Source organism: Ictidomys tridecemlineatus, chromosome 5 (assembly GCF_052094955.1).
Source record: "Ictidomys tridecemlineatus isolate mIctTri1 chromosome 5, mIctTri1.hap1, whole genome shotgun sequence".
Classification (NCBI taxonomy): domain Eukaryota; kingdom Metazoa; phylum Chordata; class Mammalia; order Rodentia; family Sciuridae; genus Ictidomys; species Ictidomys tridecemlineatus.
The window spans coordinates 120065176-120090558 of NC_135481.1; the positions used below are offsets into that span (position 1 = coordinate 120065176).

Consider the following 25383-nt stretch of genomic DNA (forward strand, 5'->3'; position numbering starts at 1 on the left):
TCATCCATGATGACTTTGCTCACCGGGGCTGTACGTCCACCTGCCGGCTCCTGGTCATCAGATCCATCTCTCAGGAATGCTGGGGTAGTAGACTGTTTGTTGTTTTTTGTTTTTTTTTCCCATTGAACTCACCTTAGGACACTTTCTGAGCATGGTTCCAACTGTGGGGCTTGGGTTGGTGTCAGGCCCTGGGACCAAGATGAGGTGCTGGGGTCTGATTGCCAACGTGTGTGCTTTCTTTTCAGATGGTGACCGCACACCTCCCCGCCTCCGGGATTCCGCTCAGCCCATGGAGGATCTTCTAGGGCAAAGACCCCAGTGGCCAGAGGCCATGGTTTCCATGTCAGACTATTGAAGGATATTTGAGGAGAGGTTATCCATGCTATGTTCGCTTCGTTCATCATGAATAATACATGGTTAACCTCTTTTTGAATATCAGACTCTGCCTCGAGGCACCCGCACAAGACACGTGAGCGTGTGTGCTTTGTGTGAGCTATGAGCCCCGGCCCCATTCTGAGCCTGGTCAGGGCTGCTTCCCCAAAGCCAGGCCCGCGGGGAAGAGCCCCGGGAGGCGTTGTCCCGTTTGCAGTGAACTTGATGTGTTTTTATGACCTGCACAGAGCTGTGTCCCCATCCCCAGGCCAGGACCCCCCCAGGCACGGACCCGGGGACCCAGGTCATTCAGGATGGCATTCTGGTGGAGTGCATGGTTTTCTGCCCACTGGGTCCTTGAGGAACAGTGACTTGCTCCGTCAAGACCTGTCCAGGGACGTTCTGGGTTTCAGAGTCCACTTCATCTCAGGAAGGCTCCCGGGCCCAGGCCTGGTGCCTCTTCAACTGCCCAAGGCAGGCTGACATGGGCTTCGTTCCCTTTTTTTCACTGAGGTCATGGTCCTAGTGCCCACTTCCTCCCCAGGTGGACATCCATGGGGCACAGCCACTGCCTGGCTGGGGTTTCCCTTACTCATTGCGGATGGAAACCACACCGCCAGCTGCTTCTCCAGCTCTGAGGGCTTCCCGCGGATGGTGCCCATCTGGGGAAGAGAACCCAGGCTTCAGGTGTCCCTTAGCTACAGAGAAGGGAGGCAGGCCCAGAACCCACCACGTACAGGGTGCCCTCTCCACAAAGGGCAGCGCCCTAGAGTCTCCCCAAAGCTCTGCCCCCTGACTGGATGCCTTGGCTGTCTGCGGTGACCAGCATGATGGGTGTTTGCATGGAGTGGACCTGGGGTGTCACCTGTGGAGCACACCAGCTTCATGGCAATGGAAATCTCAGCCTCCTCCTCAGGTTGTGCATGAGGGTGACCCAGGGCCAGTTGTGTTGACCAGTGTCCTCCCACCCCGTGCACTGACTTAGAAGACCCACTGCACCGTCAGGAGAAGCCCCCACACTGACAGGATGCTGATGATTTTACCAGCGTCACTGTGCGGGGCTTGGTGAGGGTGCTCTTGCACTGTCTGTGACAGACACCACACAGGTCGCCTCGTTTCAGAACGGTGGAGGAACGGGTGGAGGGTATCCCAGTACCAGGGATGGACCTACAGCAGTACCACCACGAGGTAGAGGGGAGGGCGGACCCATGTGATAACATGGTGGCCGCCGACTGGCCATCCCTTGGCCCACACGAGCTAGCTCTAGAGGACTTCTGGGGACAGATGGCATCAGTGCCCACTCCATTTCTCTGGTAGAGTTTCCCAGTCTGGGGAGAGTGGTGCTAATGGCAGAGATTAACCAGCCCACCCTGCCAGAAGCCAAAGTCCAGGAAGGCCTGGTGTACCAGGGGCCACAGGGCACACTGTCCTGTCAGGTGGCAGGCTCTCTTTGTCCTTGAGCATCAATACCCCAGCCTTATACAGGAGGCGTGGGGACTCCACTGCCACTCCTGAGAAGGTGCTGTCCATATTAGTTCACCCTACAAATGCTTTCTCTGCTCTAAATCCTTCTGGATATCACCCCAACTTCAGGGCGGAACCTTGGTATCTGCACTTTCCCCAGATCCTTGCAAGGATGGTCCATGGCGGAGCCTGTGCCTTGGTTGGGTTTCCGTCATGCCGTCCCCCAAGCTGGGGCACCAGGGCCTGGGATGCCTGGTAGGGCTGGGGGGAGAGTAGCATCACAGCTGACGTCTGCTTGTGACTGATCCCAATGGAACTGCTGTTTTTCAGGACAGACTCCTGAGAGACGCATCTCGGCAGAACCCGCCGGAGGCGCAGCATTGTCCGTGATAGGGAGCGGATGGTTGATCAGACAACATACATTTTACAGATGATGTATGTCAGCTGGTCCACGGTCCCTGCCTATCAGTGACTTCTCAGGATGGACTCCCGGAGGCCACACCTGCTCAGAAGAAGAGGTGGCACCCTTGTCTGTTTCCTGCCGTGGAAGGACATGGCTGGGTTTGCCTGGTTCATGCTGAGCTCTGTGAGGGAAGGTTAGGTGTGGTTCTTGCCTGGGAAGAGCTGTTGGCCTCCGGCCCATCCCGGGACAAGAATGCATGCTTAGCCAGAGAGCATGGACATGGTGGACAGTGCCACTGCATCCCCTCCTAACCCTCAGTCCCCAATTCATCCTCAGGAGGACTGGCTGGAGCAGGGCTGCTTGGGTGAGGACGTGGTCGCCGCGCGCTCGCCTTCGGTACTTGAAGAGTGGTTATCCCTGCTGTGTTCGCTGTATTTATGACGAATCATACAGGGACATCCAGTTTTCCAGTACCAAATGCTGCTTTGGAGGGCTTCCTGGACAGAGCGCCACCTTCAGGGAGGAGGTCTTGGCTCAGTACCCATTCAAGGTATGTGGTGGGCCGTCATCCCATGCACATGCTTCCTCTGTGACACGTGTCACCTGCTGCACCAGTGACCGGAAGCCAAACTCTGAGCAAGGTGGTTGACAGGAAGTGGTGTTGGTATCTGCACCAAACCCTCCCAGGAGGCTGCCCAGGGAGAGTGTCCCACTCACACGGAGCATCTGCCTCCTGCTCCAAGTGAACCTCAGCCTTCCGTAAGACGAGTCTCCAGAGTCACGTGCAGGAGCGTGAGCTCGGGATCTTCCGACAGTGCTCTTTACTGACGCTTCCTTGGTCATTCTTATAACTTTTGCTCCGGGGGAGAGTCTCTGAACATCAGATGTGGCCTGGAGGGGCTTTCTGGAGCAGTGCCCACCTAGGGGGAGACAGGGCATCTGCCATGTCTTGCCACGTGTGTGCAGACTTAGAGGAGCTGTCTGAGCTTCATATCTGATGTGTCCTGCTTGGCTCACACCCACTGGGAGTGACATCCAGCCCTGGTTCTCATGCTCTTAGGAAGGGATACCTGCTTGCCCATGATGCTTTCTGATAGGGCTTTTTAAAAAATCAGATTATTTTGTTATTATCATTGCTATGTGGTCTGTGAATCAACCAACAGAACTGATTCATTCATTCTGCAAGTAACACTTGAGTGCATTCTGTATTCCAGGTGATGTAGACCTTATAAAGAGCACTGGACAAGCTGAAGTCCTTGCTCACATGGAGTTGATGTTATGGGGGGGGGCAGGTGAACATTGACTATGAGGCATAATTTTTTTCCATTGTTAAATTTTATGGAGAAAAGGAAATCAGAGTAAGGTGCCAGGAGAGGCAAAAGGAAGGTGGACATTGTGTTCAATCTGGGCTCTGGACAGCTCTCTCGGAAGATGGGGAATGGGAATAAAGTAGAGTGGACCCTGTGGAGATGTGGTAAGAGCCTCAGGAGGGCATGGCCCATAACAAACCCTCTGGCAAATTTAATAAGGAAAGGCAGGAGGGCCAGAGTGGTCGGACTGAGTTATGGGTGACCACACAGACTCCAGTAGGACTTCAGACCTTATTCTGAGAGATGGAACCTGCAGGGAGGTGGTGATCAAAGGTACACTGACCACAAGGGTTGCGACAGAGAGTCCATCGGGGTGTTGTGCTGATCTTGGAAGAGCTGATGGATAGAGGCATGAACCAGGATAGGATCCACCATGGAAATGGGAGACGGGGAGCATGTAGGGCTTCCTGAAGGTGGAGTCAGCAGGTTGTGGGGGGATTGGCTGAGGCCAGCCACATCAGAAGTGAGAAGCAAGGAAAGGGATGGGTCCGAGGTCCAAAGTCACCCTGAGTCAGGGTCGTGGGGTGGGTCAGCCAATGTGGTGAGGGTCTCATTACTCTATGGCCAAGATACAAGGCGAGGCCGTGGCCTGGGGTCTGTAAAACTGTGTGAAAGTAACCAGAAGCTAGAACATTGGGGGTCAGTGCTGGGCAGCCAAATGGCACGTCGATGTGTGTCATTACCAAGAAGGGAAGGAGGAAGCAGGACTTGGTCTGCCCACTGCCGACCTGCTGTATAGGAAACAAGAAGACAGAGAGCCTTCTGTGTCCTGGGAGGAGAGCAGGCTTCCATGGGTGGGGGCGGAGCTGATGGAAAAAGGGGGGGCATGAGGGATTTCGCTGGTGACAGGTGGGACATGGGGAGGGAGGTGGGTTCTTAGGTTGGGATTGGGGGACCATATTCAGGTTCTGAGGAACTTCTAGTGGTGAATCCACTGGGACCTGGGAGATCAAACCTGGTCCTACTGGTCTGGGGTTGTCTGGGGGAAAGCGAATGAGCCGTTTTTGACAGTTCCTTCTTGGAACTGCTGTTTGGGTGGTTCTTGGGGTGAGATGGGTGGTGGCGCAGTGGAGGTGGGAGGCAGTAGGGGCCTCCTGGGGTCAGGAAGAGCTGGGTGAGTCTCCCTCAGGTTCTCCGGAGGATGCCTGTGGGCTGAGCCAGGCCCTCTACACAGGAGCCCCCTGCAGCGGCAGTGAGGAGGCCTTCTCCAGAGCTTCCTCCGTCTGGAGGGACCCAGAGGCGCTTGGCTGGTGCCTCCATGGGCTTGCTGGATCCCGAAGTGCGCTTGGTCGAGAGTCCAAGGCCCTCTCCACAAACCCCGAGGACGCCTGACCAGAAACAGCTGGCCTCCCTCTTCTCATTTCTAAACATTGCCCACGTGGACTCAGAAGCCCAAGTCCAGCTCCAGGGAAGGGGACGGCGCCGGCATCACGGCAGTGGAGGTAAGTGGATGATCCTACCATTTCAGTGTGTTCTCAAGACGAACGTCTGCGCCTTTACTAATGCTCCGTGTTCACTCTGCCCACAGGTCGGTGGTGGCAGACCACGGCCCTTGGAGATGTGGGGGTGCCCCTTGTGTGTCTTGTCTGCTTTCTGTGGTACTTGAAGAGAAGTTGTTCGTGGTGGATTCGCTTTACTTATGACGAATCATTCACGGACAACACTTTTTTCAGTACCAAATGCTGCCTCTAAGGACTTCTTGGAAATAATGACATCCTGAAGGAAGACGGTCTCTGTGTGTCAACAGTGTAGAGGAGCACGTACAGATGGCCGGCCGTGGACAGTGTACTGACCTAGCTGTAAGTCACCTGGTCTGATAACCTGAGCATCCGATTCATCTGTAAGAGACCTCCTGGTGGGCCAGGCCAACCTTGGGGAGGCAGCTGTGGTTCTACCACCAGCATCAAGACTTGGAAAAGAAGCCAATCTCCAGAAGAGATGTTGGTGCCAGCACCGTCCAGGGTGTGTGACTGGTTGACCAGAGGGGCATGCACTCTGTTCACCCTGTGGGCCACCTAGTCACCAACCCTCAGCATCAATCACGCCCCAGGAAGACCTTCTGGAGATCCTACCAACTGTGGGAAAGTTATGGTGGACTTGCCGGCTGTGCCCGCTCAATGGACCAGGAGGAACCGTGGTCTGGGGGTTGTGTTTCATAATGAGTCATCTCTGGTAGCTCCTTCATCCGTCACAGTCTCCTTGAAGGACTGACTTCAGTGTTGGACCCGACGTTGACTTCCCATGAGGGACCTGAAGTAGGTCAGCTCTTCTCCTTGGGTGTGATTGGCGTGTTCTTCAAAGAGCATGGTTTATTTGTCATATCACCTGGTCTTCTAACCCCAGCATCCTGTGTCTCTGTAGGAGAATCCGTGGAGTTGATATCGACTCTGAGGATCAGCCATGGTTCTCCCGAAAGTGTCACTCCATTGGGGGCACTGCCATGATGTGCTCACTTCATGATGGGAGAGGACCAACCGAACCCCCTTCAGGTAAGTGCGCCTCGGGTGAGCATGCACTTAATGTGGGTGTATGTCACTCGGCTCGGCCCACTACCCAACATTATCCCACCCATTCCTAACAGGACTTCCGAAGGGGAGGCCACCTTTGCAAGAGTGGCAGTGGATTTCTCACCAGTGTCCACAGTGGTACTTGCAGTGAGCCTGCCGCGATGAATTCGGTTCATCCAAGTGAGTCCTACATGACTCTCCTCTCTTTTAGTGTCAGATTCTGCCTCGGAGGGCTTCCTGAGCCTGTGCCGCTTCCCAGGTAGGTTTCTGGATGGCTGAGTACGCATGTTGCTGATGTCCAAGCTGACCTAAAGAGGACGTGCTGGGCACCACCTACTTCACAAAACGCTCAAGAGGTTGTGGCGATGCCTGCCTTTTCAGAAACTAATACCGAAACACACGGGCTGACGTTTTTATTACTATTGCATTCTAACTTGGACGGGCATCCAGAAGCATCTTTTATTAGTCAGCCCTTGAAGTGGAGATAAAATGGAACCTGGACCTTGTGTGTCGCTTGGTTCACTCACCCCCAGTGGCCCACACCTGCAGGGAGCTCCTTCCAGGGGAGCCCAGGTCCACCAAGGAGGCAGTGTTAGCCCGCTTGGCAGACACGTGGCGTGCTTTGTTGACAGTCATGTGCAGCAGTGTGTGCGCCCCGACAGCTCTGCTCTGCTGAGTGTTGCCTGCATGGCTAAGGGCAGGAAGTGCTTATCGAGGGCCAGTGAGCCAGGGTTGACTGGAGACCAGGGGTACGACTCGGGAATCCAGCCACAGGGTCCACTCATCCTCAGGGCTCTGTCCACTCCCAGAGGTGCTCCCAAGCTCCCCAGCTGCATGGAAGACACAGGGCGGCTGCAAGCAGTGACCCCTCCTGGTACCTGGAGGGAGGTTGTCCGTGTAGAGTTTGTAGCATCTAATGATGCCCGATGCACGGCCGACCTCTCTTCAGCGGTGATGAGTGAGGTGCCATTCCCGTGGGTCTGGCGGCCACACGACAGCTGAGGACAGAGGGCGGTTCTGTTTCCAATTTTTAGTTTTTCTTTTAAAAAAATAATAGTCGTTCTACCTCATTACTCTATTTATAACAATGACAAGTGCTTATAATAAAAATTCAAGCAACGTGGAGAATCTAAATTAAAAAGGAGAGAAACTAGCCAATTCTCCATTCACCTACCAATAACCGTAAAGGCCTGGAGGTGCCCATCTGAAGGCATATGTGAGTAAGGAGAAGGTGGATGAAGAGGGGAAACTCTCTACAGATGGGAGCCCCCCTCCACCCTGTAACCTGCTCATTTGGTTAAAAACGTCAACTAATTTTACTTACTTTAGCATAAGGAATAGCTGAAGGAGGTTGAAGGGATTCATACCACAAGAGGGATGAACCCCTAAACGATCCCAATACAATCGAGGACAGTGATTGTGTAAAACATAAAGTGGTGGGTTCACGCGTTCTGGCTGTTTCATCTCCCTCCGAGTTCTGAGATAGACGGCCCTCTTCCCCTGGCCCCACAGCCCGCCTCCTTGTTTCGTTGTGCATTTTAATTTCTCCGTTGTAAATACTGCCCATGATTCTGACAAGTGTCTCATCATCGCCCCGTATGTGAATGGAGTCACTACTGATGACTTATGCTTGCTTTTCTTTTCTTCAAACTGGGGCTTCCCTCTTCCCGAGTTTGGATTTTGATTTCTGCCTCAATGGAGTAAGTTCTACCATTTCTTCAAGAAGGTCTCCAAGACCTTGGACGTTTGGAAGCACCTAACTCTTGCTTTTATGCAGAGGGTACAGCTCAGCTAGGCACATGTTTCTCTGACTACTGTTGATTTTTATTTTTCCTGAGAGGTTTGTAGATGCTTCTCCAGCACCTTCTGCATTGAACGTTCGTAGGTGTTTGGACGAGGCTTCTCCATGCAGCCCCTGCTCACCTGAACTGAATGAGCTGATACAGGGAAACATGGAGGCCACCTGGCTCTCAGGCATGTTGGGCAAGTGCTCTGCCACCAAGCCTCACCCAGCCCTTCCGGGGGCGTTTTGCATATGTCATTGGAGAGACTTTGGGTTACTATACTCCGAGATGTCTTTCAGTTCTAAAAATGTCTATTTTTCTTTCACACCTTGTCTAGTCTGCCTGTTATTTTTTTTTCCTATACTGTTCTATGTGGTCTCCAGGATTTCCAGTTCTATCTAACCTCTCTGGTCACTGTAAAGGGACTTCCTGTATAAATTCCCAGGGGCACGGCTTCTCTCTGTGGATCCTTGATGCTCTCATGACAGGCTCTCCTTGGGGGCTCTGACTTTCCGTCATGTCATCTGAGGCTGGAGGTGTCCTGTTCCTAGGCGCGAGAGCCGTAATGTTATGGGCTGCCTTGTCTGTCTGGCACCCCAAGGATTTCCCCTCTGGGGATCAGATTTTTTGCCAGTTTCTTGGCTCAAGGGCCTTGGGCCTTTGGGCTGGTGGAAATCCTCACCTTGACTTGGTCCCGGAGCTTTGATGTCCCTTGAGAGCCCCGCTGGACCCTCTGCCTACACAGAGAGGACCCTCCTGTCATTTCCCCAGGCGTGGTCCTTTCTGGGTTGCCTCTCTGTCCCAGGCCCGCCCCCTGGGGGCCGAGGTCATGCCTCCTGTGCTGGCTCGAGCTTGGGTTTTATGACTGCAGACCCTCGGAGCCTCCAGTGGGTCTGGCCCCCGGTTCCCTTTGGGCAGGTTGCAGGTGTTTTCTCTGAATTCGACTCTCCCTTCCCGCCTGAGCCTTTGTCTCTTTCAGTCCTTCCTCTGGGTGTTTATCCAAGGTGCTTGTGGTTGTGGTCGATTGGTGCAGGAGCGTTTGCCTGTCAGGTGGCACCGGGCTCCAACCTTTGAGCTGAATGACGGGTTCGCCCAGAGTGACCCTCTTGGGTCTCTGTCTCCTTCCCTCAAAAACCTTCTGCGCTGTCTCCTGATATTGAAATGTTGCTATAGACAAGCCTGAGCATAGCGCTTCCCTCTGGGACATCTGCAGGACTGGAGGGGTTGTTTTTTTGTTTGTTTGGTTGGTTGGTTGGTTTTTTTTTTTTCTGCTTACCTGTCCTGATTCTTTCTTTTGTCTTGAATATTGGTGACTTTACCAGGATGTGACACAGTCACTATTTTTCCCTATCACAGTTTCTGAGTCCTATTATTTCTTCTTTATTAGATCTGGTAATTTCCCTCTATTTTAAGGATTATTTTTTTCCTTTTCTGTGCATACTTTTCACTTCAGTTTTGGTCTTTTTTTTGGAATTAACTGAGTTATTTGTAGGTCTTTTCTGGAGTTAATCACGGCACCCCTGCGTGCCAGGGTCCATGCAACTCTCTTTACCTGTACGTCTCTCTGTTGTCTTTTGCTTTGTACGTTGGTCTGTTTAAAATGGTGGCGCCCGGGGGCCCCTTCTCAGTGCTGCCTCCACCGTGGCAGGATGCCGACCTACAGGGCCAGCTTCTGGGATGGACCTGGACCAGCACACTCCACAGGTAGGTGGCTTCCCTGTCAGCAATAGAAGCTTTAAGTTGGACACACGTGTTGGCTGGTCCATAAACCCTAAGCACACCGTCTCTCTTTAGGAAGACGTCCTGGGAGTCCTGTCCACTGTCAGGGATGAGGCCAAGATTCTGAGGTCGGTGCCAGGCCACGGGACAGTGCAGTTTGCCATCAGTGCTGCCCCTTCCCGTGTGATCGGCACCGCAGTCAAGGTCTTTGAAGGGCTTCCTGGACACGGCACCCATGAGAAGTATCATTCTGCTAGGCTCAGTGCGAATGGGCAATGGGGGTGGTCCCTGCCATGATCAAAATCATGTGTGCTCTGTGGCAAAGGTGCCGAGGCCCCGGGGCGGCTGCGGGGTGCAGGAGGGAAGGTGGGCGCTGCGTGCACTCGCCCACGTCGTTCACTCAGTCCTCGGGGAGCTTCCCGTGGGGGAAGCCGAGTGTGGAGGAGGCCCCAGCCTGGCCGGTGCCCTTGCGCGGTACTTGAAGGTAGGTTATCCGTGTTGCCTTCGCTTTATTTGTGACGAATCATACACGGTTGACCTATTTTTCAGTACCAAATCCCGCGTTGGAGGACTTCCTGGAGCACAGTCTGACTTCAGGGCAGTGGCTTGGTGTCATCCCCTCTCTAGGGTAGTGAAGGGACCGCTGACCACAGCTAACCCAGGAAGGCATCGCCCTCCTGGCCTGCATGCTGGGCCTGCGCCCTGTGTTGGCCATCCAGGGAGGGTTCCTGGAGGCGGCATCCACCTCCTTGGGGAGAAAGGGAGCTTTTCTTACCAGAGCTCCTGGGGTGCTTGAAGTCGCCCGCGCTGCTCTCGTTTGACAAATCATCCACAGTTGACTTTTTTTAAGTCTCACATCTGCCCGTGAAGCACCCTAGGACAGTGCCAAGCTCAGAAGCAGGAGCTGCTGCCCACAGAGGGGACAGATGGTCACTGGGTACACCTGCGCACACCTGGGCAGGTTCTCTGTCTCCTGGTGTACTACTGGCTCATGAGGTGGTTCCTTTGAGGAGCTCTTCTCTGTTAGACGGGATTCTTCTGCTGCCCTCTGTGATGTCTTGCAGATGAGCTCTGTTGTGAGGCATCCTCCCCAAAAGACTTCCGGGGAGTCAGGGGTGGGAGGTGGCCCGGACCGCAGAGCGTGGGTCTGGTGGATGGTGTGCATGGCGGCTTCCTGACCCTCTGCATCCCATCTGTCCTTAGGCCTGCCACCAGGGACACACTGCAGCCAGCACCCGAGTCCGGTACTCGAATGGAGGTTGTCCATGGTGTGTTCATTATATTTATGATGAGTATTACATGGCCAATCTCCTTTCGGTACTAAATTCTTCTTGGGAAAACTTCGCCAGGGGAAGCTCCAGCCAGTGCCTGTGCAGGGTAAGGAAATGGGTCACTTCTGCATGACAAGTGCTTTACATCAGACGTGGGTCACCTGTCATCATAGGATTTCCCAGAAGTGATGCTGACTGTGTAGATGAGACTATGGTTTTCTGGGTCATGTTACCCTCCCTTCTTTGAAGACTCGTTAGTAAAGAAAGCTTATTAAAAAAAAAGCTTATAAAAAAGAAAGCTTAAAAAATCTGCACACTGCAAGCCATCTTCTTGGATAGAGGCATGCTTGAAGGAACTGGCTCAATCCAAGGCACCCAATAATCCTCAGCTGTGGGGGGAGAGGTTTTCCTCATGGAGAGAACTGACAGTGTTTGAAGGCAGGTGTCCATGGTGACTTGACTGGCCCTGGTGCAAGACAAGAGTCACTTATAGCACTCATTCCTACCTGGTGCTTGTACTGGTAATGATCTTGAATGAGTCAATTAACCTGTTACCTCTCCATGCCTTGGTGTCTTCACCTGAAGAATGGGGTGGTACCTGCTCAGAAGGTAGGTATAGCAACTCGGTGTATGCTCAGCATATAGATGGTGCTGGGCGCACAGCACAGGAAGGCGGGGTAACCACTGTCTTGCAACAGTCACTATCACAGGGGTGCTATTATAGGGTCTGTTGATCTTGCCCCTCCCCATGGCCCTGAGCACACACAGGAGACAGGAGGCTGAGGTGCAGGGAGAGGGTTGGCCGCCATCTGACATGGGTTCTTTTTTGCGCCCTCTTTGGGGCCTCCTGGAAGGAGTGGCTGGAGGATGGTCCTGTCCCCCCTCTTTCCCTACAACACTGTCTGCTCACCCCTACAGTCCTGCCCACCCCTCGCTGCCTTCAAGGAGGAGGGGCTGGCCTCCAGGTCAGCATGTGAGGCCCCCAGTGGGCCGGAGGACCATACAGTGGTCACACAAGAAAGCTGCAGCTCCTTTTTCTGTGTTAAGCCCCCAGGGGGGACTAGCCAGCAGAGATGCAGCTTTGGGAACAGGACTTCGGCTTCATGTCCCCTGGGTGCACCTGAAGTCAGTCAGGGACCACTTCTGAAACCCCCGCAAGATGGCCCTCGGCACACCATGTTCCAGCCACACTGGGGGCTCCTGGAAGGTAGTGCCAGTCACCCAGAGAGCAGTCTGTGTCACAGTAGCCCCTGGGGACAGTGGTGCTCGGGCGAAGAAGCATCTGTTGGTGTTCTTGCCCGTGCTGACGTTTGACTCTGGAGCAGAGGTTGCCCTTGGTGAATTCGCTTTATTTACGTTGAATCACACAAAGGCAACTTTTGTTTGAGTGTCAAGTCCGGCTTGGGAAGGCTTCCGGGACCTGGTGGCCCATGAATGAGGATGGGTGGTGTGGACGAGGTGTGGTGGCCACTTTCCCCAGTGGACAAGAGCACATGGTGACCATGTGGCACAGTGCTGAGTGGGACTCAGTTCTGACCTCGGACCTCTGTCTTGACATCTCCCTTTGGCCACTGACCCCAAAGGTGTTTTGGCAGCAGAAGAGACTTGGACCTTGTGGATAAATAAAGAGCTGGCATTCCAGAGTGCTGGTGACCAGGGTCCCTCGGTCCCTCCCACTGTCACCTCTCACAGCACTGCTCTCCCTCTGTGCCCCTACTTGCCTCAGTTCCTGTCTCTTCCCAGGTTTCTCGTGGGTTGTTGAAATGCACAGAGGCGATCAGTATTTCTTTCTGTTTATATCCAATAATAGTGATAAAAATAATGAACACAAAATAACACTAAAAACCACTGAAACGGCTCAGAGGAAAATGTGTTCAATTGACTACAAATTGGCAGAAGAATCCAATTTTCTTGACAACATTTCAGCTGCGACTTTTGACCTGGGGAAATGGAATGTTGTAGACACAGTGGCCACAGAGGAAGTTCCCGGTGGCGGCAGCTGTAAACAGGAATATTTGATGTAGACAAAAGCACATTGAGGAATCAAATCTTCATTCAAATTTTTAAATGGAAAAGAATTGATCCTAATGAAAATGATTTTCGGGAAATAACAAGGGAAATAAAAGAAATGAAAACAGCTCAACAGTGCTGTGAAGGAAGCTAAACAGGGAATTGGATTAGCTTAATGCAATTCACTCCGAAAAACATGTTTTTATGAAAATCAATGCTGGTACAGTTCTCGTTCCGACGGTGAAACTCTTGCGTGTTTGGAGGGAGTTCATGGGGTCAGTGGGGATCCAGGGTCAAAACACACTGTCCTTCCTGCAACTAACCTTCTCTTCTGTCCCAAATCTTCCCAGAGACCATCCTGGACGGGCATGCTGACTTCAGGGGTGCCACGCTGGTAAGGTGACCTCTGGGGGGTGTGAGTGCATAATGTCACCCAAGCACATACCACATGGGTGATGTGCATCACCTGGCTTGGTGCCACCTGCTCACCCCCATCTATGTACGTGGGGTTCTGCTGCCTCTGGATCTGAGGTGGCAGCTCCATGGTCTATGGGGCTGGGTCTTTCAGAACCTTGCCCACCACGCTGCTGCCACATGCAGGAAGCATGGAATAGTCCAGGTTTAATCCTTCTTGGACTCTGGTGTTGGCCCCTCTCCATGGTGCCCTCAATCATGTGCCCTTCATTGGTGGTGAACGTCACTTGGTCATGGAGGCTGAGCCTCCTTTGGGGGGTCATCCTGGAGTTGATGTCCCGGGATCAAGGTGAAAAGAGGTTGCCACTTGCTAGCATGCAATTTATTTGGTGACCAGAACTCATGCTGGGTCTCTTTCCAGATCAGCCCCACCGTGGAGGACTTGCAGAAGCCATGCCACCCTCGGGCGATGGCCAGCACTGGAAGCCCTCTCCGGGGCAGGTGCAGCCTGGACGTGCCTGAGTGTAGCGATAATGTATGTCATCTCATCCACTCAACGTCGCCACCCGGCTGTTCTCACGAGCACTTCCAGACGGCAGCTGCGGGAAGAGACTCTGAGCTAAACAGGTCAGTGTCCATCGCTCCTACAGGGAGCCACCTGGGACGTGTTTTCTCTCTTTATGACAGAACTTTCATGGCTGGCCTCTTGCTCCAGTAGCAGCAAGACTTCGAGGGCTTTCTGAACTCATGCCAACGTCAGGGCAAGGATTCTGCTGTCGGTCCCACTCCAAAGTTCACAAAATGGGTGGTGGGCACAGAATCCAGACTCTGCTTGTGGCTTATATCGTCTGACCCCAGCCCTCTCCGGCTAGCCAACTGCTTGTAGGAGGCATTTTCTGGATGTGACGGGTTCATGGGAACAGCTGGGGTTCTGGCATTGGGCTGCTCTGCCATTTTGTGAAGAGAGATCATTTGTTGTTCATTTGCTTTTTTTCTTCCTCTCTTCTCCCACCCTCTTTATTTTTGAAGTTTTTTTTTTTTTTCCATTGCTTATGGGGCTCATCAAGTGGGCAGGCCATTGTTTTTAACGTGTTAAATCACTGAAGGATACTGGACTGGGGATGCTTAGTGGACCAGAGGCCATGTGGGCAAAGTCCAAGGGGGGGGGGACTACTGGGTATTAGTGTCCTTGCCGGGCCAGCTCCTTCCAAATGGAAGATAACCCATGCCCAGGGGTGTCCCTGGGGTCGCCCTCTCTGGGGCTGGGAAGGGTCTCATCCTTGTGCCCATCCTAGCACTGCTGCTGAGTCAGACCCTGCGTGGGTCTCTTAGCTTTGGGGAAGAGTCCAGCATTCGTGTGGGAGGCCATACACAGTAGATTCACTTGGGCAGGCATGGATGGGTGGGGTGAAGGGGAGACCTTGCAGAGTGCGAAACTGTGGCCTCCAAATGTGCTGCCCTGGGGGGGGGGTCTTTGGGAAGCACGGCCACCTTGAAGCATCTGCCTGGTACTTGGGGAGAGGTTACCCGAGCAACTTTGCATCTGGACGACGAATGTTGCTCGGTGAACCCCTTTTCGGTATCAAATTCCACCAGGGAGGCCACCTCGGAGGCCAGGCACCTCGGGGAAGAACAGCAGCGTCAGCACCGCTTTGGGGCACAGGACGGATGGTCGACCAGTTGGAAAGTAATTGCTTCTAATGTACTTCACCTGGTCCACTAGCCGTCCGCGCCCACTGCAGCCTGCGGCCGGCCCGGAAGCCGCTCGCTCCGCAGCTCAGCGCCTCTGCTGGTACTTGAAGGGAGATCGACCGTGTTATATTCGCTTTATTGACTTCGAATAATACATGGTTGATCTTTTCTCAGTATCAAATCTCACCTTGGAGGACCTCTTGGCGATGCGGCCCTCTTGGGAGTGGGGGTGGGAAGGAGGTGGGGGGGGCATTGCCTCGGCGGGGGGCCTGGCACGCGGGGCGGGGCGGGGCGTGTGCTGCGCCCCCTGGTTCTTCTCACCTTCCACGTCCAATCCATCCTCAGGGCGCCCGAGGAGGCAGCACCAGCGGAGGCCACGGTCGAGGTCCTTGTGCCAGCATCACTGTGGGTACCTGAGGAGAGGTTGTCTGTGAAGAGTTCGCTTTATTAATGACGAATATAACACAGATGGCCTGTTTTCAGTACCACCTCCCACTCTCAGCGTGCGCGGGCGCAGCCAGTGCAGGGTATGTGAATGCATGGATTCCGCGAGTGGCGCTGTCGCCCCCTCTGCTGAGCCTCAGCCTGGGGGAGCTTCCGGGGGTTGGGCCGGCCTCAGGGAAGAGGCCAGCTCTTGCTGGCGAGGCCCTGAGGTGCCTGCGGGGTTCCTGACGAGGCCCCGCCCTCCTCTATGCGATGCCATTGAGGTGGAGGGGCCAGTCTCCAGGGAGTCCTGCCTGCATGCTGCCCAGCACTGGCTGCCTCCCTCCAGTCCCACCTTGGACCCCTCGGCGACCCGGACGCCCTTGGGAGGAGCCTCGGCCCGCCTGCTGCGCATGCTGCTCTGCGTGGTGCGTGAGGAGAGGTTGCCCGTGGCGCGTTCGCAATCATCATGACGCACAATACACGGTCGACCTCTCTTCAGTACCAGATCCCACCTTGCATGCTGCCTGCGCGCCTGCTCGTGTCGGGAGGGTCGTGGTTCACCGGCCTTCTGGGCCCCTGGGTGCATGGCTGATGGCCGGCTGAGCATGCGCTTGACCCACATCTGCAGCCCTGGGCATCCCTCCTGCCATGGAGGCGGGCAGCGGGGAGGTCGGGAGGCCACCCTGGAGGAAGAAGCCTCCTCTCTGGAGTCCGCGCTGCTCGGTGGTACCTGAAATAGGTTGCCTGTGAGGTGTTCACTTTCTATACGATGAATATTATACAGTCAACCTCTTTCCGGCATCGAATCCCGCCTCGGAAGACTTCCACTGTGCGATGCCATGCCAGGTGGCAGAACCTCTGTTGGTTGTCCCTGTGGCCTTCCTGCGGGACCTGTCACCTGGTCTTTCAGTTTCCCATTGCTCTTCCATTTGCAACCCCGCCTGGCCCACACTTTGCCAAAGTTACTGTAGCAGCCTTATCTGGATACTCAGTAACTGAGGGCAGGGGTCTTCCTAGTGCACCTCCTAAGGCCAGGCTCGCCTGCTCAGCACTGAGCTGTGGGAATTTCTTTCCGAAGGCTACACCCTCCCCACGAGGGTGCAACCACTGCCTTTCCCCAGGGGCTGCCCAGGGACTGTGCCCATAGTGAGGCTCCTAGCACCATCCCCGAAGGTCCCCAGCTCTGCCGCCTTGCAGCCGCAGCTGCTGGAGGGGCTGCCCATTCCGGTGTAGGCCACCACACAGAATCCCCACTTGAGTCTCCCAATGGTCTCCCGACCTCCTCCTGTCAGGGAGAACTTTCCAGAGCCCATCTGCCTTGCTGCACCACAATAAGGCCCCTGGGTGGACCTTTCCCTCTTCCTCTGTGCCTAGAGGACATGGAGTCCTCGCATGGCCCCCAGCCTCGGCCCTGGTGTCAGGCATACCCTCTGTTTATTTTCATCACTTTCTGGGCTCCTGCAGATGTCCCTTCCACTTCTGGGCACCTCCCCTGCTGCCTTCAGCCTCTTCCCTCCCGACCGTGCTGCCTTTGTGAGCACCCCAAGTCCTGCATACCCCTTTCTCAAGGTTCAGGATTCCCAAGGGAATGATGGCCCTTGCAGCAAGGCCACCCCTGAGCACCCTAACAGAAGCAGCCCAGCCCACCTCATTCTGGTACAAACTATCAGTCACTCTTGCCTTTTCCCCCCTAGTTTATAGCTCTCCCAGATGGCCTCTTGTTCACAGCCACTTGTGCCCCCACCCCCTCCCCTTAAATGGCAACATCTCAGGGGGCAGGAGTTTCTCTGTCTTCTCCTCTGCTGTATCCCCACCCTTGGGACCCAGGGCTGGCTCATAGTAGCAGAGCAGTGAATAAGTGTTGATTGACTGGTAGAGTCCTCAAGAACAGATACCATAGGAGGTTTATCCCCAGGAAAGTGCTGAGCACAAACCGGGAACTCCATAAGATGTGGCCACTGGGTTTATGAATATGGTGATCACTGTTTAGATTCTTCACTTTTGTTAGAAGCTATTTAGGGATCTAGCTTTTTCTATGCCTTCCAGGATGTCACTTGAGAGTCTGGGGTTGGTTGTGGCAGGGCAGGTCAGTGAGGTCTGAGTTCTTTTCTCCACTTTTCAAACTGGGGCCCCCACACTAGGCTGCAGATGTGGTGGGGTGTGTTCCCACCCGGCCCTGCCAGCCAGATGCTCTGGGGAACTCCACCGGCAATGGGCCAGAGCCTGGTGTCAGGGCTAATATTTTATGCATGGAACTGACTAAATGGGAACATTTGGAGATGAAAATTGCTGTTAATGCATTGACACATCTTTGGAATATATTAAAGTGTGTGTATGGTGGAGGGGTGGGGAGACGGGCATTAGCCTTAGTTAATTGCTCCAATGTAACCACTGCCTCACAGCAGCGTTGGCAGGCATGGCTGCCCTGAGTCTCTCGGGCCGCTGGTGGGGGAGAGTGCTTGGTACCTCATCTACCACTCGAGAATTATGCATGAGACAAGATGTCAGCCCAGGGTACCAGGCAATCAGCAGCATCCATGTTCCCAACTCATTTCAGACTCAAAGATGGCAACCCTGTGCCGCTTGGTGCAGAATCTCATTAAAGGCAAAATTACTGATTTATCTATTGTTTGAGGAGAAGGGAAAATAAACAAAGGGCCTTTCTCATCCAACAAGCCAAATGAAAATGTCTGTCCCCCAAGTGGCCGTAATGAGAGCCGATGTGGACCCTTCAGCCTGAGGGTCAGTGACTCAGCCTGTTTCCAAGGCAGTATGTAAATCCAGCCAGCAGTCCAAGGTCACAGGGCCCATATGGTTTTTCAATGTGCAAGGGCCCTGTTTACCATCCTCTGGGCATGATTGGAAAAGTGATTTGCCCTGGGCTTGTGTCCCTCTCTGTCATTGTTTTTAAGGGGTGATAAGGAGAAAAGTACAGCTGTCCTGAAAGTGAGTTTGCATGGCCCGGGGCCCTGTCAGTGGCAGGTTCTGTTTTACAGATAAGACAGTGGAGCACAGAGAGGCCCAATGCCTGGGCCCAGATCACCCAGGTAGAGGTGGAGCAGGGCACATCTGGCCCCAGGGCCTTCTTAATCGCCCTGCTTGGCTGGAGTCCACAGCTCTGGGACTGGCCCCTTGTGCCCTAGAAGAAAGCAGTCTCATTGAATTGACCTTGAATTCTTCTTGTATAACATGGCAGGCTCCCAAGACTTGCTTTGCCAGAATTTTCATGTATTTCATTTTTTTTTCTTCTTCATTATCCACTTGGTGTCTCTCCAAGTTGGTGCCAGCACCCATGGATGCTAGTTTGTGTCTGACATGAGGAGAGGGCAAGACCCTGGTCCTGAAGGTCAACTATAAAACCCAAGACCCACGGTGACCTGTGTCTTTGCTCCCACTTGAGGGCATTTGGGGAGGGGATGTCCGCTGTCTCCATTGTGTGTGGGGAACAAGATATGTGTATGCTCAGTGGAGCCAGGACCGCCCCCCCCCCCATGTGCCCACCTTGGCCTCCGCTCCTGGGCCCAATCAGAGGCTGGTGCAGCGCTTGAGCATCCACAGAGCTGTCCTTGGGATCCCTGAGGATGCAGAGAACCCTCCCACGTTGGGGCTGGATGGGACTCCATTCTCCTCTTGGCCTACGCCACTGTTCATACCCTGGGACAGGTAGGGAAACTGAGGTCAGTTAGGGCAGGATGCTGGGCTGTGCATTTCTCTTTCACTGAGACTCAGGCAAGGTCCACCTCTGGGGACTTGGGAGTTGCCTTCTTTGTCAACCCTGAGAGGGCTGCAGAAACCACTGTGAGACCTCCACACTAGAGGGAGGGGGCTGCTGCCCTGCAGCTCTGCTTCTGGAAGCCAGGGCCCTAACTCTGCTGCAGTGCCACGTCCTAGTAGCTGCTCAGATAATACCGTCTCCTTGGGTCAAATCCAGCCCCAGATGCCAGTGCAGAGTGAATGTTCCAGGCACGAAGGTGTAATGAGTCAGATGTCTTTATTGCCTGGAGGAAGCACACAGGAAGCACTCGGAGAACGTTTGTGGAATGAATAACTAAAAACGTGCTCTTTGAGGTAATAAAGAAGCTGAGAAATGAAGAAGAATCGGGGCAGACAGACATAAATCTCTACCAACACTGCCAAGGCTGTGCAGCCGGGGCCTCTGAAAAGACCCTGTGGAGGTGGAAGGGCCATTTGTCATGGACGAGGACAGGCTTGAGGGCTGGGACGCAGGGTCTGATGGAGCCTCATTCATCATTTTCCCATTATCCCAGTGACATGGAGAGGAGCTGGCGTATTACCTGTGTGCCAGGCCACGTCGGCCTGGAGGTGCCAGGCCCTGGGCCCAGGGAGTGGGGCAGGGGTGGGAGTAGCCGGGACCCTGAGGAAGGGCAGTCTGGGCTTGGGAGCAGCTCCAGGGCCTGCCTCCTCCAGGAAGCCTCCCCGGACCTCCCACCCACAGTCCCAATGTGCAGACAGACATTTGTCACAGGGGCTCAGCTGGGGCAGAGACTGAGTTGACTTTCTTGCCATGGTGCTTCTGTCCGAGTGTGGGGCATCGAGCCGAGAAGCCGCCTGGAGGCTTGCTGGCCTTGTCTTCCATTTGCAGGCAGCTGGACCCGCACTCAGAAGGTCTTTAGTAGTGGACCTTCCAGAGCCAGACCCTGCGGTGACCCCAACCAGGCCACTTCCACTGAAGAAAGATGTCTGAGCTGGGGACACCTGACCCTGAGGTGTTCCCTGGGCCTGGTAAGTGTCTGCCAAAGGACCTTCTGGGCTCAGAGCAGAGATGGGACTTTCCCAGGGCACCTGGGGTCTGGCAGGCCCAGGGCTGTTAGGAGGGTTGGTTGAGGAAGGCAGAGATGGCGCCACCTGTCCAGGAAGCTGGCCAGCGCATGTTGGGAGAGCAGATGAAACGGGGCCTCCTGGCTCCTGCCCAGAGCTCCGTCCACATTCCCCACGGGTGCTCCAGGGAGAAGGGAGGACCCCAGGACAGTGCTGCCACATGGGGGCGTCTTGACCAGGCGCGGCCCTGGATGACTGGGCAGGGGACGCAGTCCTGGGGCCTTGGTCTTTCCTGGAGCGAGAAGCTGTGCAGCAGGTTTCCAGAGCCCCAGGGGGGTGCGCACCTCCCACCATCTGTGAAGGCCTCGTTTTCCTTAACACTCGAAAATAGATGTTTCTGCTCTGCTCTCCGGTTGGCAGGGGAGCGGCGGGGGCCTGCCAAGCCTGGGGGAGCCCGCCAGCCTGCGGAGTTTTACTGTACAAACAGTTGCAGAGGGAGGGGGCAGCCTCTGTTCGCTTGAAATCCCCCATCAGTAAACATGCCAATTTAAAGTGTAATTAACTCAGGCCGGGAAAAAAATTCAGATTTGGACTGCTTTACGCAGTTGAGCTTGTTTTTCTTTTATTTATTTATCTCTTTCCGGGTGTGGTGGTTGTCTGTGGTGGGTTTTAGCCAGGAAAAATAGAAGGGGGACCAGGTGGGAGGGGATTGTTTGGGAGAGAAACACTGGAGAAGAGACGGGAAGAGGCTGGGGCACCCTGACACCCCAAAGTCCAGTGTCTCCATCGGATTCTCTGTCCTGGGCGGTGATTGCCCTGCAGATGGGACACAGCGGGCAACAGAGTGCCCGGTCACTCAGGGAGGGTGGGACACAGCTTCCAGGTGGCTTACAAGTCTTGGGGTGCTGGGAGATGCCCCAGGAAAACTTGGGGGGCTTCTCCTGACTCCCCTTCTTTCTCCCCCTTTGCAGGGGCTGCTCTGCTCACCTGGGCCCGTCTCAGGAGTGTCCGCCCTGATGGATCTCTCCCTTTTCCTCCCTGGATTTCTGCTACTTCAAAGACTCCAAGATGTCCCCTGTTCTCAGAAGGCAGAGTCCACCTGTGACCCTGGCAGGTCCCTGCTTCTCCCTGCACCCCGAGGAGGAAGAACAACATGGACACTGAGACACCCCCTCCCTCATTTTAAAAGCCTGAGAACCCTGGGACAGTCCCTCGGCAGGACCGAAAGCCCTGGTTTGGGAGCCTGGGGGAGCTGGGGAGGTGGGAGAGGGTCCCCCAGGGGAGCAGACCACAGGGAGAGAGCAACTGAGGTCCTCCCAGCTGCTCTGAGCCTGGAAGAAGCAGGAATTCCTGCTCCTGGCTTCCAAACACTGTGGCCAAGTCATTTGAATAATAAATACGCATTGCAAGATGTACCTACGCCTGTGTGTCTGTCTGTTCAGAGACGGTGCTTGTTAAAGGGAAGGTGTGACAAGGGTCCATCTGCCTTCAGGAGGGCGTCTCCTAGTGTCACTGGCCTCTGCCCTAACAGCACTTGGCAGGGAGCAGCCTCAGGAACCAGGGGGCTCACTCCCCACCCCTGTGTGCAAGCCCCCAGCCCTGAGGACAAGCTTTGCTACTAGTCTGAGGTCCCCACGGCCCCTCCCCCGCCCCACTGTCTGCCTGGGGAGGGCCTGGGGCTAGCTGTCTCCCCCAAGAGGGCAGAGGCCAGGGGCCCAGGGCACAGCTGTGCCCACGCCTCTGCGCCGCCAGCCTCCGCTTGGTCACGACACAGCCGGGCTGACTCAGACACAGCCCCGAGCGGGAGCCTCGTAAATTACATAATTACCTATGAAACCTGCCACCGCAGCTCTCCAGCCGCCGGGAAGCGCACGCTCTGGCCGCCAGTGACTCACTGTTTTCCCCAGAGCCGCTGCCCGCCCGCGCTCAGCCACCTCAGTCTGGCTGGCTGGGGGGGGGGCAGCTTGGGTCTTCACCGCCCCCCTACGCTGCTGCAAACACAAAGGCAGACAGCCCCCCTCCTGCAGAGGGCCTTGGGAGGGGGCACCTTCCCCTCCAGCTTCCTCTGCAGTCCCCCAGTGGTGGCCTGGATGGATGGCTGCATGTGACAAAGGGGGAAACTGAGGCCCAGAGAGTCCTCTTTTTTGGCTCAGTCCATCCTGTGGCGAGAGGGTAGGGCGGGCTTGTGCTGGTCACCAGCAGGGAGAGCCGCCTGGAGGCCCCTCCAACCTCCAGTGGCCCCCTGCTGAGCTCCAGCCCTCCAGCCCTTCTCCAGACCCCTCAGTGGGGGACACACCCCGTCTTTTGAAAAACACCTCTACTCTCCAAAGTGACTTTGGAAAAGAGTCATGGTAAGGGGTCTTTCCAACCCCAGCGAGGTGTCCAGGTCAGCGGGGGACCCTGGGGAGGGTGTGGACATGTAGACCGCGTCCGGCGGACCTGGGTACAGGCTCCAGCGTCTGAGGACTTGGCTTCAGGTGTGTCCCTTTCCACTCACCGACACTGTGGCTGTCTGTCTCCTCTCTGAGCCTTTGTGTGCCTATCTGCAAAATGGGCATCCTACCACCCTCCTCCTCCTCAGCAAGATGACGCGTAGGTTCTCCTGGGAGTTGGGGCTCCCTCTGGAGGATCTGTGGCTGCCAGGGTCCCTACAGATCATCAAGTCACAGTGACCTGCCATCTGACCCTCCGCTGTCCAGGGGTCCACCACCCCTCACTGCTGTCCAGACACTGTGTCCCCACATGTCCCAGCACCTGCTGGCAGACCCGAGCAGAGCCCCAGGAGCAACAGCATCCTGGTGCCAGGGAAAGCTCTGCAGTGCATCATGGAGGGGGCTGAGGTCCCCCAAGGTGCAGCTGAGCCTTCTAAGAGCCTTGTGCTACTGCCTCCCTTTGACCCCAACTAGGGAAGAGACCCTCAGCAGGGGTGTGATAGCTCTGTTGGTCAGGGGTCTCAGTGCCAGGGGCCACCTTCCCCTTGCTGTAAGTGCTCCTGGCTCATCCTATAAGCCCACCACACTCTTACTTCTTGGTACACAGACCCCAAAGAGATCTGCAGAGAGGACAGCCCCCGAGGGGAGGCCCAGGGAGGCCCCTTTTCCTCCCATGGAGAGATGTGCAGACCACCTCTAAGGGGGCTGGCTTCATCCGTCTTCCGACTCCCCAGCCCCGCCCATGCACAGCACAAAGCTTCCCCCTGGGTATTGCCCCCAGCCTCAAAGGCTGGCAGCTGTCGGCCTCTCCACCCCAACCGCCTCAGGTTCTCTGGGGGCTTGTGAGGCATCAGATCAGCCCCTCTCGGTTCACCTGCGCTTCTGACCTACAAGGAGACAGCAGCCCTCATGTGTGGAAGTATTTCATGTGCTTCCCTAGGAGTTCCCATCAGGATATACCCAGCGATAGGGAGAGGGTCTCTGGCCACTCCCTAGCAGGACACCAGGTCAGGGTCACAAAAGAATAGGCCCGCAGGAGATTTGGTCAGTGAAGTGGGGGTGGCCAGCCTCGGGGGTGGGGGGAAGCTCATCCCGCAGAACAGGGTGGTACCTCCTCCAGACCCCAGACCCCAGCAGGAAGGCCGTTCCCCAAGCCCTTTGCCCCCTCCGTCCCTTATTTCTCAAAGTCCCCCGCCCTGGCTCCCAGCTCCTACCATCCCCTTTCCCATCTTGGAGCAGAAAGAAGTGAACTCTGGCGGGGCCATCGCCAGCGGGTGGGGGGCTGCTCCCAGTCCCCCAGGGGCCCCAGGCGGGTGGGCTGGGGGGGGGTGTCCCACGCATGGCCAGACTGGGGACTGGGTGGGGGGTCCCACGCATGGCCAGACCAGGACAGGCCAGTTTTCCGGGGCTTCAAAACGATGCGGAGTTGAGTGGAGCCCTTCCGGGGCGGGAGGCGCAGAGGCGGCCGGCCCCCCTCCCCTGGAGCCCCGGGGGGCTCTGCGGAATTGAGGGGAAGGCGGCAGCCGGTTGCTAATGGGCTTGGGGAAAATGGGATGCAATTTAGCCGGTGTTTTTCAGGCCCCAAGCTATTGAATAAATGAAGTGCGCGCGGGCTGCGAGCCGCTGACGCACCGCCCGGCTCCCGGCGGGTGGCGAGGCTGCGGGGGCGGCGGCTGCAGAGCGGGACCTGCCGCCCCGGGCACAGCGAGCTGCCAGGCGGGGGACGCGTGGGGCGCGCCAGCAGTGGCGGGGACCGGCGGGGGCGACGCGGGGAGGACAGCAGCTAGGACATTGGTCTGCTGTGGGGGTGCTGCTGGAGCTCTTGACCCTGCCTGCCCCGTGCGGAGAGGGGGGTACCTTGGGGGGGACAGAGAGCCCAGGGCTTCAGGAGAGTGGGCAGCAAGCAGATGACCTTAAGGGTAGGGGAAGCAAGTGTCCGGCCGCTGTGCGGGGAAGGGGCGGCACGGGGCGAATGGCCAAGCGCCCAGGACCTGCATATCTGCCAGACGCCGCGACCAGGCTGTCTTGGGCCCGGGGCTGCTGGGGGACAGGATGTAGCTGGCAGGCCCCCTGCGCTGCTGACTCCTCCTCGCCCCTGTAGCAGAGGATGGAAAAGTACCAGACAGTCCCCGAGAGAGATCGCTCCAAGCCCTGTGCGGGGAGGGGCTGTGGAGTGCGGACGACCTGCGTCTCCTCCGGCTTCCTCTAGGAATTTGCTGGGTGACCCTAGGCAGCCCCCCACCTCTCTGGCCTCCAGTTTCCAGATTGTAAAGTCAAAGATGCTGTGTCCTTCCTAACTGAGCCTTGTATAATCAGCCTCTCCACAGTGCTGCCCCCAACCTTGACAGAGCCCGAGTTCTAGAAGGGTCTCAGCTCCAGGTGCTGGACAGCTCTCAGTTCCAGACGCATGGTCAAGCCAATGAGGGGTCAAGTGCTCTCTCAAGACCCCCTTTCCAGCCCCAGTGAGGGTCTCCAAAGGGGCCTCCTCTTCCTCCCTTTTGTCACTTCCTAAGGTCACTGCAGAGAGTCCTCCCCACCTTCTAAAGCCTATCCCCTACTCTCCAGGAAGCCTGCCCGGGGCTTGGTGAGCTGTGAGCCTGGGCCAGCCACAGGGGGGAGACCGGTTGGGGAATTCAGAGTCCCTGCCCAGGGCTTCTGAAACCAAAACCTATTAAGAAAGATGGTGGGGAATGGCAGTGGGTCCCAGACAGCAAGTGAGCAGTACCAGGAGCAGCCTGGG

General features: G+C 55.8%; 1 long non-coding RNA gene across 1 annotated transcript; it reads left to right on the forward strand.

The window, feature by feature from the left end:
* Positions 1-13484: 13484 nt before the first annotated feature.
* On the forward strand, positions 13485-21626 carry LOC110598959 (uncharacterized). Its single transcript, XR_002484872.3, has 3 exons — positions 13485-13941; positions 15352-20175; positions 21183-21626. It is a non-coding gene; the product is annotated as an uncharacterized LOC110598959 (long non-coding RNA).
* The last annotated feature ends 3757 nt before the right edge of the window (positions 21627-25383 follow it).